The 14151-nt window shown below is 46.2% G+C and overlaps 1 protein-coding gene across 2 annotated transcripts in view; it reads left to right on the top strand.

The window, feature by feature from the left end:
- Positions 1-4075: 4075 nt before the first annotated feature.
- PLEKHB1 (pleckstrin homology domain containing B1) overlaps positions 4076-14151 on the top strand; it is a 202049-nt gene continuing 191973 nt past the window's right edge. For both annotated transcript variants that reach the window (XR_003856829.1, XM_029602121.1), the window contains exons 1-2: positions 4076-4176; positions 6803-6883. The gene's annotated coding sequence lies outside the window, so the exon portion shown is untranslated. The remainder of the gene's footprint in view (positions 4177-6802; positions 6884-14151) is intronic.

Genomic DNA, 14151 nt, shown 5'->3' with positions numbered 1-14151 from the left:
GATTAGGATTCCCTGTTGCTATAGGGTTTAAGTTGGACCAGGCCAGATCCCTGGAGATGAACCTTTAAGGTGTTCTGGGGTTTTCACAAGAGGTAAGCCTTTTTCAATGGATAAGACATTCTAGAAGAAGGGGGTCATAAAAGGGCTCAACCCTATGGTTCTCAACTTGATCCTCAAGGACCACCCGGTCAGTCTAGTTTTCAGGATATGCACAATGAATATGTATGAGATGTATCTGAATACACTGCCTCTGCTCTATGCAAATTAGGGATATGCCGGGGCCAAATATTTTCTTCAGGTTTGTTTTTTTTTATATGGGATTCAGTTCATTTAAGGTCTCTTTTGGTTCATTTGCCGAATCAAAATAAATATTCAGTTTAAACAAAACAAACAAACAAACAAAAAATCCTGCCCACCCCCACTCCAGTTATCTCCTTACCTCTTCTGTAGCTGTGGTCCTCATATATAAGGGACAAGAGTGAATCTCAGTCACTCCTGTCCAGCTAGTTCCCTTTTTAAAATGGCACCAACCTCAGGGCCAGCCAGTGCCATATTGTTTTATAGCTGTAAAGCAATATGGCTGTAAAGCTTTTTTTTTATGGATGTATTGTATAACTTTACCGCCATAAAACAACATGGCGCTGGCCAGCACTGAAGCCAATGCCATTTTTAAAGGGGAACCAGCAGGGCAAATTACTCCTGCTTCTTTTACAAGTAGACTACAGCTAAGGCAAGGATGTTTGGGGCCACAGAGTGTGCACTTTTTAATATCTTTTGGCAAATAGAGCACATTATTTGCTGAAATGGAAAAAAAAAATCCCCCACATTTTCAGATTTTATGGGCCCAGCTAGGGATTTGTTTTGTCTGAAACAAAACAAACTGAAAATGGCCATTTTCAGTTCGGATTGCGCATTCGTTTCAAATGCACGTCCCTAAAAATTGTATATCACGCTCATTCATTGTGGACATCGTAAACTAAAAACCTACCTGACTGCCTAGTGGTCCTCAAGGACTGGGGGAAAACCTGAGAGCATTCAGCCTGCCTGTGCACTCTAGAGGCAGAAAGTCCTCTTCTCATCACTCAGCACAGAAGCTTCCAAGAAGCAGAAAGTGGATAATTATACCTCTCGTTCTCTTCCAAGGCCCGTATCCTACATCAGCAGGATCTTTACACCTGCAGCCATCTGATGCCATCTCCTGCCTGATCCCAGCACTCCAGCCCGTGCCACATCTGTGCACACTGCCCCGGGAGCAGCTGCTCCACACATGATCCCCGCTAAACCAGGCAGTGGCTTTGATTCGAAAAGCGAACAGGAGCAGCCAGGGTTTCATAGATCATTTTCTTTCTCGCCGGGGGGAAGGGGGGATGACAAGCAAGGAAGACCGAAAGCCGCCTGCTTTTCCACACCTGTTTTTTTCATTTATGCCAACTGTCAGAATTCAAGCAAGCAACCGCCAACCCAAAGCACAGCCGCAATAATAATACAAGTAATAATAATAATAATATAAAACTGCAAACCAGCCACATGGAAAAGCTAGCTGCTGCTTTAAGTAGAAGCGCAGCCCTTGTACCATCAAGGATGCACGTAATCCTGTGCACAGGTCCAAGTTCATTAAAGGCGGGAAGACAGCTTCAGGAACAATTAGAGCAAAGTGCGGAATGCAGACACCTACTGGGGCTAAGGCTTCTAATAAGCGCATAGCCTGCAGCAAGGGAGAATTTCAGTGACATGATTACCCTTTCCTGGAGGAAGCCTGTTCGATAATTCATTGTGGAACAGAGCATCTGGCACCGAAGGCCTCCCCATGAAAGCGCCTAGCAGGCAGGACGGCGCTGTGTTGATGTTTGATCGTCGCTGCACATTTCTGCTGACGAGAGTCGGCCCAGCGCCTTTATGCTCGCCTGCCTGCCTGCCTGCCAATGCCTTAGTCGCCTCTGATGTGCAGCTCGGCCAGCCCAGAAGAACAAAGGGAACAGGAAAAACAGCTCAGCCTTCACAGGCTCCCGCTAACATGGGGATTTTTTTTATTATTATTATTATTTATTTTATTTAGGCTCCCAAGTTTGCAAGCTTTTATAGGGCTGGACGCGACCAAAATTCGGGACTTAGGGAACATTTCTGGCGGGAAGTTACTTAGCCAACATAAACAATCACATCCTATACTCGTGTTCGGAGGCCCTGCCCACCTGGGGGAAAGCTGATTTTCAGGCTGGCCTCACTTGGAATGAGGCAGAACACGACCAGCGTTGTATGCGGGACCCTCATTACGCCGTCACCTTCCTGACACCGCCACTGTTTGGGTGCAAGCAGAGGGAGCCCATTGCGCACGCGCCCTCTATGATTTCGGCTTACAGTAATGGAAGGAAACCCAAAGTGCCTGCTGTGCTTTGATCATCGCAGCGCCTAAGTTAAATTTGCGCGGGAGCACGCACACAGCCCAGTGTTCTTGCTTGCTTACAATCTACAAGCTGCCCACTGCAACAGATGTAGAAAATGCAATCATACAGACTCTTAATACAGAGGCACAGCCAGGACTGACTTTTGGGGGGCACCCAAGGTTAATATGGGTGGGCACTGTGGCCAGCCCTCTGTTCCGCTCTTTACCCCATATTATGTGGGTCTTCAAAGTCTTTTAAATTCTGGCAATATTCTTTATCTCTTGGCTTTTCACCCCCTCCCTCGCCCTCTCTAGTTAATGCAGTGTTCAGCGCCCGCTTTCCTAACGTGCCCCAGGCACCTCTCCTGGGGGCGCCATGCAATGTTTAAATTAGGGGTCACGTTGTCAAGGAGACGCTAGGGTCGATTGCGCGCCCCTAGCGCCTCCTTGACAGTGGGAGCCTGAGAGTGCTCGACTGTCCGCCGGTTTAGAAAACGGACGCTGAATTTACCAGCATCCGTATTCCTAACTGGTGCACAGCCACGGGTTCGGAAAATGGACGCTGGTTAACCGAGTGTCCGATTCCCGAAACTGACCACCGGCACTTTAAAAAAAAAAAATTATTATTTTTTAAATCTTTCCTTCCTCCGACTTAATATCACCGTGATATTAAGCCGGAGGATGTACAGAAAAGCAGCATTTTCTGCTTATCTGTACAACTTTTTGGGTGCTCAGAAATTAACGCCTGCTCCAGGCTAATCCCCTTATAGCATAAGTAGCTCTGCACGCGCCTGCACGACCCGTGTCCAACTGCGGGTTAAACAGTTCGCTCAACTGAGCACACTGTATTGCGTCGGCCCCAGAGATTTTGATGGCCTCAGTCCTTTTACAAGTATAGCCCAAGGGCAGTAGTGTTTCCCTAGTCAGATTATCCCTTTTAAAGGTACAGGAGCCGGTGGACTGGCAGGGATATCAGTGCCTCCAGACCTTCTAACTCCTGCACCTTTAAGGAGCTGGCTCAGATGACACATGACTCTGCTGACAGGGGGTTGGGGGCCTGAGCCAAAAGTAAGGGGGGGTAATCCCCCCCCCCCTCCGAGGCTACACCTCTGCTTTAATAACATAATAGCAGCAGAACAAAAGGGCAACAGCAAAGGAGCATTTTCTTGCCCTATGGAACCTCCTAAGTCAATTTCCTAATTAGCCATCTCTTGATTTCCTGAGGGAATAGCATAGTGGGACTGTTCTATCATCTGCTGAAGGCACTCTCTGAGGGCACATGCAAGTAACGCACGGACTCAGACACCCTGTTTCTGTCCCTGGGGTGGAAGCTCGGCTAAGGAGAATGTATTTAGAATAGGGTAAATACCTGTAATATACAGGAAGCCCCAACATGCGAGAAATATAAACTTAAGAGGACATAGCTAAAGTGAACCCAGAAAAGGACTGAGCTAGGCCCAAACACCACTCGTCTGCTCTTCTGCAGATTTCTTGCTCACCCAGTTCGGCGAAAGGAGCTCTGCCCTTGCCTCTTATTTACTGACAGGCTCCGAGAAACTGGCAGCCCTGTTGACCACCATGTGCACAATTCGTCTCTCCCTTATTGGTTCTAACAATTTGTGGTCTATTATCATCGTAACTGTAATTGGTCCATTCACTCGCTAGCCTCATAAAGCAGGAAACCCTATTGGCCTCCCTAGTCTCTTAGCAACCCATTGTTTGGATCTAAAGTCGCTGGAGTGGAGTTAGAGCTGGCGGCAGCGGTGGCAGCAGCAGGAGGGCACCTCTGCTACCAGGTAACCCTGCCGTCGTGTAAACGCTTCCCCCCCCCCCCCCCCCTCCCTGTACCTCTAGTACGTTAGGGGCACTATAGAATGTTTCACTTATCAGGGCTGCAGTGCCGGGCCCTTTTCACTCAAATTCCCTGTACATACCCAGGTCAGTCCAGACTCCTGGGTTTTGCCTCCCTTCCAGCAGATGGAGACAGAGAAAGTTTTACTGACACTGGCATAGAACCTAGTGTGCCACCTGCAGACCCTCAGTATTTCTCTGTCTCCAGCAGATGGTGGATGTGCAAAACCTACAGTCTGGGCTTAGTTTAAAAAAAGAAAAGAAAAAGAGTTAGTGATTCCTTCCAGAAGACTGGCAGGCTCTGGTGAGGTTATCCCTCCTGGTCTTGAGGTGGACGAGCAGGGGGGGGGTTGGGGATCCTTTGTTGCTCAGTCCTTGGTCGCCGGGGGTTGAAAGCTGGTGGATCCGGCTCCCTCTGCCCCAGGAGGATCAAAGGAGCTGCTGCCAATCTTCGGAACAGGGAAGACTAAGGAATCTTTTTGACCATGGATTTACAAAGTTATGCATGCAATTGGGTAAAAGGTATGTGCTGCTGACCTAGAGTTGTCTGGTAACTTTATTTATTGGGAAGTTTTCTCCTGCTCCTTTCAAATTCCAGCTCAATTGGGACTAGGGGCTGGGATTCTGGCACCACTGCCCAAGCTGAGGACTTTGCTCTTATTTCTCTAGTCCTTCTCGGCCCAGTCACCGAGCAATAGTCCTCACCTGGGGGCCATTCCCCAGGGCTCCCCCTTACTATCTCATGGGTCCTGGATATTGCTGCTGCTGCTGCATGTTGATTCTGATTTCCTCCCTGGTCCTGTGAGCATTACCTCTGCAGCTCCCCTCGCCCCTGCTGGCCCAATGAGTAAGGAGGAGCCCAGGTCCAGGAATCAAACCCAGGTCTTGACATGGCAACATTACTAATAGGCGATTGAGTCAGTGTCTTGCAGAATCATTTTTGGTAGGATGATTAGACAGAAAATGAATAAACGTTGTTTCTTTTCTTTTTTTAATTGTATGTTTATTGAGTCACAAAAAATGTACAAAAGACCCATAGTCAAAGATACTAACAAAGTAGCTACTGGTCACAGATACAATACCACTGGAAGGATTATCATAATGACCCAACAATCCATATTTCAGTTTTTCTTTTTAACTCACCCAAACCATTCAATTCGTACAATCCACACAAGCAATCAATCGCACTAACACACACACACACACACACACACACACACACACACATACACACACCATACACCCCAGTTGTTACCTTACAGTTATTGCATCAAGAAAGAAAAGAAATGTGCAAAAAACCTTTTAATAGATATTAATGGAAATTTATTCAAAAAGCATCTTGAAAGGCTACTTGGAGATGCAGTGATTCTCATAAGCAAGTGTAAATTTAAGAGAGAATGGAGCAAGGAAGGAAAGGATATCACCTGTCTTTCCTTTCAATTACAAACAAACAGATGGCGTTTGTCCCTGATGACATCTTAATGCATTTTCAAAATTAAAATGAAAGCTCCTCATCGCCAAGATGATATATCTGCAGTGAATTTGGAATCCTAGGGGGATTTATTTTCCCAAATCAAGTAGATGAAGCGACTTTTCATTTTGCTCATTTTGGTCCCTACTGTCCAACTTGGTGTCCCTTGTCTGGGAACAAGTTTTACCGCAGAGGCAGTCCTGTGACAGCAGCAGAGTTACCGTGGCTGAATGAAGCTTACGAAGAGATGTTTAAGTAGGAAATCTTATAATGGGATAGCAGGTTCCTCTGTCAAGGAGAGGGTGAAAGACTAATATAGAATTTTTGATTGCCAAACTATGGGCCAGAACCACTGATTTTGCTGGAGGGGACTCCGAGGAGCCCCTTATAAAATTTTATTTTGACTGGTCAGTTTCCACTTTTTTTTTTTTTTTAGGGCGGGGGAGGGAGGGCGCTTCCAGCTCAATTGGCACCAGTCTTCACTAGGAGTATTGTGCCATACCTTGATGCTCACATCTACCTGGGGTTTTCCCCTCCGTTTTTAACCTCCTCCCTGCTACAACTGCATCCCTGAGCTGTGTGAGGGCTGGGACTCCCTCAAGAAGCTGTGAGCGCTGCCCCCCGCTACATCCCGTTCCCCAGCTGGCCGAAGAGCAGAAGCTGGGCCAGGGAATTGAACCCGTATCTTTCACATGGCGGCCCAGAGCACTGTGGTGAATGTTTTTATGGAAAACAGAGTGTTTCTTGGAGAGGAACAGAACTGGGTCCCGACTGGGACCCAGAATTAATCATTTTCATGTATTAGGCCTCTTTCATCCAATTAAAATTTCAACGTGCTTTGCAGTTGGCCTTCAGCAATGTATGCACCGTTACCTATGGGGCAAAAGGTCGGGCCAACAGTTCTGGCCTCTTTGCTATCCAACAGTTTCTGAAGGGGAGTGAAGAGCAAGGGCAATTGCTACCGAAATTCCTATTTCTCGATGGCAGCTGTCAGGATGGGGCCCCAGGGAGACATAGTGAGTTGCTCCAGATCACATGGAAAGCTGTTAGGAGAGCAGGAATTGAACTGATGGGTTAACGGATCTTGGAATTTATTGCAGGCAGGTCACAAGATGAGGCCCTTCTGGGGACGCTTGGCCATGAAAGTGAAGATGTGCAGTAGGGAGGCAAGACGGCAGTAGGTAAGTTCTTTTTAGACTACAGCGTTCGATTTTCAGCATTACAGTTACAGAAATCCCCTCTTTCCTCCCACCCTGGCCATTTTCAGTTGGAGTTTAAAGTAATATGTGATAAATCTTTGAGTTTGCTATCACGCTTAAGTGCATACCTGAAGAGCGAATTCCATATGGAAGTAATTTGATAACCGTTGGTTTAGGTTAGAATGGAGCCTTAGCCAGGCAATTTGATGCCTATGGCCAAGTGAAAAACTGTGCCCTCACCCATTACACAATACCCGACACTACGAGCTGGGAAACTCTCTGTTAAAAGTTTGTATAGCAATGCCTAAGGCACCCTAGGAAACCCTTACAACCTTGCATCCCCCTCCCACCCTATCGTGCCTTCCCTACACACAAGTAAAGATTGTGCATTGATGATATCACTTATGTTATGTATTTTATATATACATGCATTGCTGTGGTGCCAACCAGAAAGCCCTGCAAAAATGCAAAACAGACATTTGGAGCCCGTATGGTATTAGGAATACAGGAATATGCCATGGGCTTCAGCTTGACCATCAGAAAGCCACGAGACAACAGAATTACAATTTTATAAACTTTCTGTATCAAAACAACACTAACTGCCAGCACTCAAACAGTAACAATTCTACCTATAAAAAGGCAACAGTGAAAATATTACAACATGCCCTAAAAGACCAATACACCGACAGTTAGGAAAACAGACAAGCCAAACTGCTATACATTCCTACACAGAAAACTACTATTTATGGTCTCTTTATTTTGTATTTGGCAAGAGTCTATCTGTGTTTTAGGAAAACAATAGTGAGCTGATTTAGGAACAATTTTCCTTGTCAACCTCAACTGATTTGCAGGAACTACTTATCTCTATAAAACCGACTGCTTGTCAATTGAATCCAGTACCAGCTTAGCTTTTGTAAAAAAACAAAGGGAGAAATTCTAGTGGTTAGTGCTTCTAGTCTCCTGTATACTCTACCTGTACAACTCAATCTTATCAACTATTCTGCAGTACTCGCACCATTTATTTAAGTTATTAATCAAAACATTTTTTGTCGTCTGTTCTATATTTTATATATTTTATTTCACAATTATTACTTAATATTAATTGATTTGCATTTTTTGTTCAATATTCTGTTGACTGTTTAATGTAAAGATACACGTTCCCTGTTCAATACTATGTTTATTGTTCAATATAACGCCACTGGCGTCAGTTCAATACTATGTTTATTGTTCAATGTAACGCCCCGGCGACAGTTGTGTTATATGGAAACCGACTTGATTTGATATATATATATCAAGAAAGGCGGTATATAAAAACCCTAAATAAATAAATAAATAAATAGTCAACTTTTCTATATGGCTCATTTCCCCCAGTTCTTAAATTGGCCTTAATCAGGCCAATGTTATAAAAGATTTTATTAAATCTAAATCATCCATTAAACTATAGACCCGTCTCAAACTTCAAAATTATTGAAAAAGAATACCAGAGTAACATGGTGCTGCTAAGTGGTTCAAAGGAGGTGGCTGACAAAATTAAAGCTAAAAGAATAGCATTCAAGATATATAAAAGATCCCAAAGGAAGGAGCACAAAGAAGAATATTTGTATCAACTGAGGGAGACAAAGAAATTAATCAAGTTGGCAAAAGTCAGCGGAAAGAGAGGATTGCCAAGGAGATAAAAAATGGTGACAAAACATTTTTCAGATACATCAGCGAAAAGAGAAAGGTCCAAAGTGGTATAGTGAAATTGAAAGGTGGTAATGATCAATGTGTGGAGAGAGACGAATAGAAAATGGCAGAAATATTAAACAAATACTTCAGCTCTGTGTTCACTAAAGAAGACCCTGGAGAAGGACCATCTCTACACAACAAGAAACTGGAGGGAAGTGGAATGGATGAAAATCCTTTTACAGTAGAAAATGTGTGGAAGAGCTAAAGAACCTGAAGTGGACAAAGCCATGGGGCCCTGATGGGATTCATCCAAGGATATTGAGGGAGCTCAGAGATGTTCTGGCAGCTCCGCTGTGTGACCTGTTCAATAGATCCCTAGAAACGGGAGTGGTGCCGAGTGATTGGAGAAGAGCGGTGGTGGTCCCGCTTCACAAGAGTGGGAACAGGGAGGAGGCTGGCAACTACAGACCGGTTAGCCTCACTTCGGTGGTGGGAAAAAGTAATGGAGTCACTGCTGAAAGAGAGAATAGTGAACTATCTACAGTCCGGAGAATTGATGGACCAGAGGCAACATGGATTCACCAGGGGAGATCCTGTCAGACAAATCTGATTAACTTTTTTGACTGGGTAACCAAGGAATTGGATCGAGGAAGAGCGCTTGATATCATATACTTGGATTTCAGCAAAGCTTTTGATACGGTTCCGCACAGGAGACTGGTGAATAAAACGAGAAGCTTAGGAGTGAGGGCCGAGGTGGTGACCTGGATTGCAAATTGGCTGACGGACAGAAGACAATGTGTGATGGTAAATGGAACCTTCTCTGAAGAGAGAGTGGTTTTAAGTGGTGTACCGCAAGGATCGGTGTTGGGACCGGTCCTGTTCAATATCTTTGTGAGCGACATTGCGGACGGGATAGAAGGTAAGGTTTGTCTTTTTGCGGATGACACAAAGATCAGCAACAGAGTGGACACGCCGGAAGGAGTGGAGAGAATGAGACGGGATCTAAGGAAACTGGAAGAGTGGTCGAAGATATGGCAGCTCAGATACAATGCCAAGAAGTGCAAAGTCATGCATATGGGGAGTGGAAATCCGAATGAAACTGTATTCGATGGGGGGGAAAAGCTGATGTGCACGGAGCAGGAGAGGGACCTTGGGGTGATAGTGTCTAATGATATGAAGTCTGCGAAACAATGCGACAAGGCGATAGCAAAAGCCAGAAGAATGCTGGGCTGCATAGAGAGAGGAATATCGAGTAAGAAAAGGGAAGTGATTATTCCCTTGTACAGGTCCTTGGTGAGGCCTCACCTGGAGTACTGTGTTCAGTTCTGGAGACCGTATCTACAAAAAGACAAAGACAAGATGGAAGCGGTACAGAGAAGGGCGACCAAGAAGGTGGAGGATCTTCATCGCATGACGTATGAGGAGAGATTGAAGAATCTAAATATGTACACCCTGGAGGAAAGGAGGAGCAGAGGTGATATGATACAGACTTTCAGATACTTGAAAGGTTTTAATGATCCAAGACAACGACAAACCTGTTCCATAGGAAAAAAATCAGCAGAACCAGGGGTCACGATTTGAAGCTCCAGGGAGGAAGATTCAGAACCAATGTCAGGAAGTATTTCTTCACGGAGAGGGTGGTGGACGCCTGGAATGCCCTTCCGGAGGATGTGGTGAAGACCAGAACTGTGAAGGACTTCAAAGGGGCGTGGGATAAACACTGTGGATCCATAAAGTCAAGAGGCCGCCAATGAAGAGTGGGTGACTCGCCAGAATGACGGCTACTGCCTGGAGACAATACCCTTATTCAATAAACATACACATGCTTACTGTGACTCCAACATCGCTCTAAGCTTCAACAGCAAGAGGAAACGTGGAAAAATGGATTTACACTCACAAAGAGGGGAGTAGCTGGCTTGTTACGGCGGTTACTACCCCAAACCAAATAAGCCTGATGCTTCACCTTCAATGCATATACAGCATAGTTCTCTGCTTCAACAGCAGGGGAGAAGATAAAAGGGTTCGCACTCACAAAGTGGGGAGTAGCTGGCTTGTTACGGCGGTTACTACCCCAAACCAATTGTGTCCGATACTTCACTTTTGATGCATATCTGTTACGTCTAGTATTCAGATAATAGTGGAACCACAGTTTAGACCGCTTACCTGGAGACGTAGGAGTCTGGACTCAGGAGGAGAGCGCGGGTATCGGTAGGCAGTCCGAGTCAGGGCAGGCTGTAGACAGAGTAATCCAGAGGCAGTCCGAGGTCGGGGCAGGCAGCGAGCAATCAGGAACCAAAAACAGATAATCCGAATAGGCAGGCAGCAGGCAGAGTAATCCAGAGGCAGTCCGAGGTCGGGGCAGGCAGCGAGCAATCAGGAACCAGAAGCAGATAATCCGAATAGGCAGGCAGCAGGCAGAGTAATCCAGAGGCAGTCCGAGATCGGGGCAGGCAGCGAGCAATCAGGAACCAAAAGCAGATAATCCGAACAGGCAGGCAGCAGGCAGAGTAATCCAGAGGCAGTCCGAAATCGGGGCAGGCAGCGAGCAATCAGGAACCAAAAGCAGATAATCCGAACAGGCAGGCAGCAGGCAGAGTAATCCAGAGGCAGTCCGAAACAGGTCAGAAGCAGCGAAACAGCAAGCCAACACACAGCGATGCTCCCAGGAACAATAGTGGCCGAAGCAAAGAACAGGAGATGTACTTCAGTTTAAATAGCCCCACTCTCCCGCGCAAAGTGGCCTTAGTCGGCGTCTGACATCAGGGGGCGTGGCCAGTCCAAATCGCGCGAGACTTGGTCCTGCTTGCGCGCACAGAGGCCAGCGTATCGTGGGGGAAGCGCCATTCCTGCGCTGCGGACCCGCGCCGCAGACGCCAACCGAAGCGCGCCATCACACTCCGTGCCCTGCCCGGCTCCTCCCGCGCGTCGCGCCGCCACGCGCCCCGATCGAGGTAACATATCCAGCATGGCTTTCTGCTTCAACAGCATGGGAGAAGACTGATACATCACGCATTTCCAGCATAGCTCCCTGCTTCAACAGCAGGGGAGAAGAAAAACAACCAATAAGGACTGTATAACATAGTCTGGGTAAAACAAATAAGCATGGGTGTAGCTTGCTTATTGCGGCGGTTACTACCCATACTACCCCTAACTAATCAGCTAGATATTTCAATGGTGGGGGTGGAAGGGAAATAGAACCAAGAGCTAAGAGAAACAGATAAGTATGAGAGAAAAAAACGTGTGAAGCTTGCTGGGCAGACTGGATGGGCCGTTTGGTCTTCTTCTGCCGTCATTTCTATGTTTCTATGTTTCTATATATAAAAACTGCAAATAAATAAATAAACAAACAAACAAACAAATAAATAAATAATTGGGTTTTTAAAAGGGTTTTAGAAGAGATAGTGCTGATTACTTTAGTTGATGATCTACTCTGTGTTCTGAACTGGGGATATTCACATACCTCGGAAATTTGATTTCCTGTCACCCTGAAATTGTCATCGGGGCTGGGGGGGGGGAGCATGCACACAAACTTTCTCTCTCTCACACTAGCACACTCACATGTTCACTCACATATGTACATGCTCATTCTCACACAATCACTCTCTTCTCGCTCTCATCCACCTACATACATGCACTTTCTCACATACACACACACACCTCTCCCTCTATCATATACATACATGCACTCTCACACACACATGCACACTCACTCCTCTCACTTTTCCACACACACATGCACGCTCACTTTTCTCTTTCTTCCTCACACACACATGCACTCACTTCTTTCCTTTTTTCACATACACACTCGAACAAGGAGAAAGCCAACAGTCACTCAACAGTGCATGTTTTGGAGGAATGTATCTTTGAAGGATACTAATGAAACAGGAGAGTTAGGGCATCCCAACAGAGAGGTTCCAATAAAAGCAAACGTAGTCCATGTGCCTATAAGTAACGAATCACCTGAGCTACAGGATTCCAAATTATCCCTATCAACTGAAAAGCTGGTTGTTAATACAAACAAAAAACACACTTTGAAATGTCTGTATGCCAGTGCCAGAGGTCTAAGAAGTAAGATGGGAGAATTAGAGTGTATAGCAGTAAATGATGAGATTGGCATAATTGGCATCACAGAGACCTGATGGAAGGAGGATGACCAATAGGACACTGCTATATCAGGATACAAATTATATCACAATGATAGAGAGGATCAACTTGGTGGAGGTGTGGCACTTTGTATTCGGGAGGATACAGAAACCAATAGGATAAAGATCATACAAGAGACTAAGGGGCGGATTTTAAAAGGCGCGCGAATAGCCTACTTTTGTTTGCGCTCCAGGCGCAAACAAAAGTACGCTGGATTTTAGTAGATACGCGCGGAGCCGCGCGTATCTGCTAAAAACCTGGATTGGCGTGCGCAAGGCTATGGATTTTGTATAGCCGGTGCGCGCCGAGCCGCGCAGCCTACCCCCATTCCCTCCGAGGCCGCTCCGATTTCGGAGCGGCCTCGGAGGGAACTTTCCTTTGCCCTCCCCCTCCCCTCACCTTCCCCTCCCTTCCCCTACCTAACCCACCCACCCGGCCCTGTCTAAACCCCCCCCTTACCTTTGTCGGGGGATTTACGCCTCCCGGAGGGAGGCGTAAATCCCCGCGCGCCAGCGGGCCTCCTGCGCGCCGGGCCGCGACCTGGGGGCGGGTACGGAGGGCGCGGCCACGCCCTCGGACCACCCCGGGCCGTAGCCACACCCCCGTACCCGCCCCCAAAACGCTGCCGACACGGCCCCCGAAACGCCGCGACGACCGGGCCCGCCCCCCCGACACGCCCCCGACACGCCCCCCTCGGAGAACCCTGGGACTTACGCGAGTCCCGGGGCTCTGCGCGCGCCGGGAGGCCTATGTAAAATAGGCTTCCCGGCGAGCAGGGCTCTTAAAATCCGCCCCTAAATGCTCAGTAGAATTTATATAGGTAGAAATGACATATGTGTTGGGTAAGAGTATAGTGATAGGAGTATACTACCATCTACCTGGCCAAAATGGTCAGATAGATGATGAAATGCAAAGAAAAATTAGCAATTTTTTAACCAGTCAATTACCTCAATATTGACTGGTTAAATGTAACATCAGGACATGCTAGAGACATAATATTCCTGGATAGAATAAACGACTGCTTCATGGAACAATTGGTTCAGGAACCAACAAGAGAGAAAGCTGTTTTAGATTTAATTTTTAATGGAATGTATGATTTGGTGAGAAAGGTAATGGTGGTGGAGCCACTTGGCAATAGTGATCATAACAAGATGAAATTTGAGCTAATGACTAGAAGGGGGACAATATGTAAATCTATAGCTCTAACACTAAATTTTCAAGAGGGAAACTTTGATAAAATGAGGAAAATAGTTAGAAAAAAAATGAAAGGTGCGACTGTAAAGGTTTAAAGTGTACAACAGGCATAGACATTGTTTAAAAATATAATCTTAGAAGCGCAGTCCAGATGATTTCCATGCATTAAGAAAGGAAGAAGGAAGGCAAAACAATTACCCAGCATGGTTTAAAGGTGAGGTGAAAGAGGCTATTTTAGCAAAAAA

The sequence above is a fragment of the Rhinatrema bivittatum genome, chromosome 5, assembly GCF_901001135.1.
Source record: "Rhinatrema bivittatum chromosome 5, aRhiBiv1.1, whole genome shotgun sequence".
Taxonomy (NCBI): Eukaryota; Metazoa; Chordata; class Amphibia; order Gymnophiona; family Rhinatrematidae; genus Rhinatrema; species Rhinatrema bivittatum.
The sequence above is the reverse complement of the archived record's forward strand: the minus strand, read 5'-3'. Positions and strand labels throughout refer to the sequence as shown.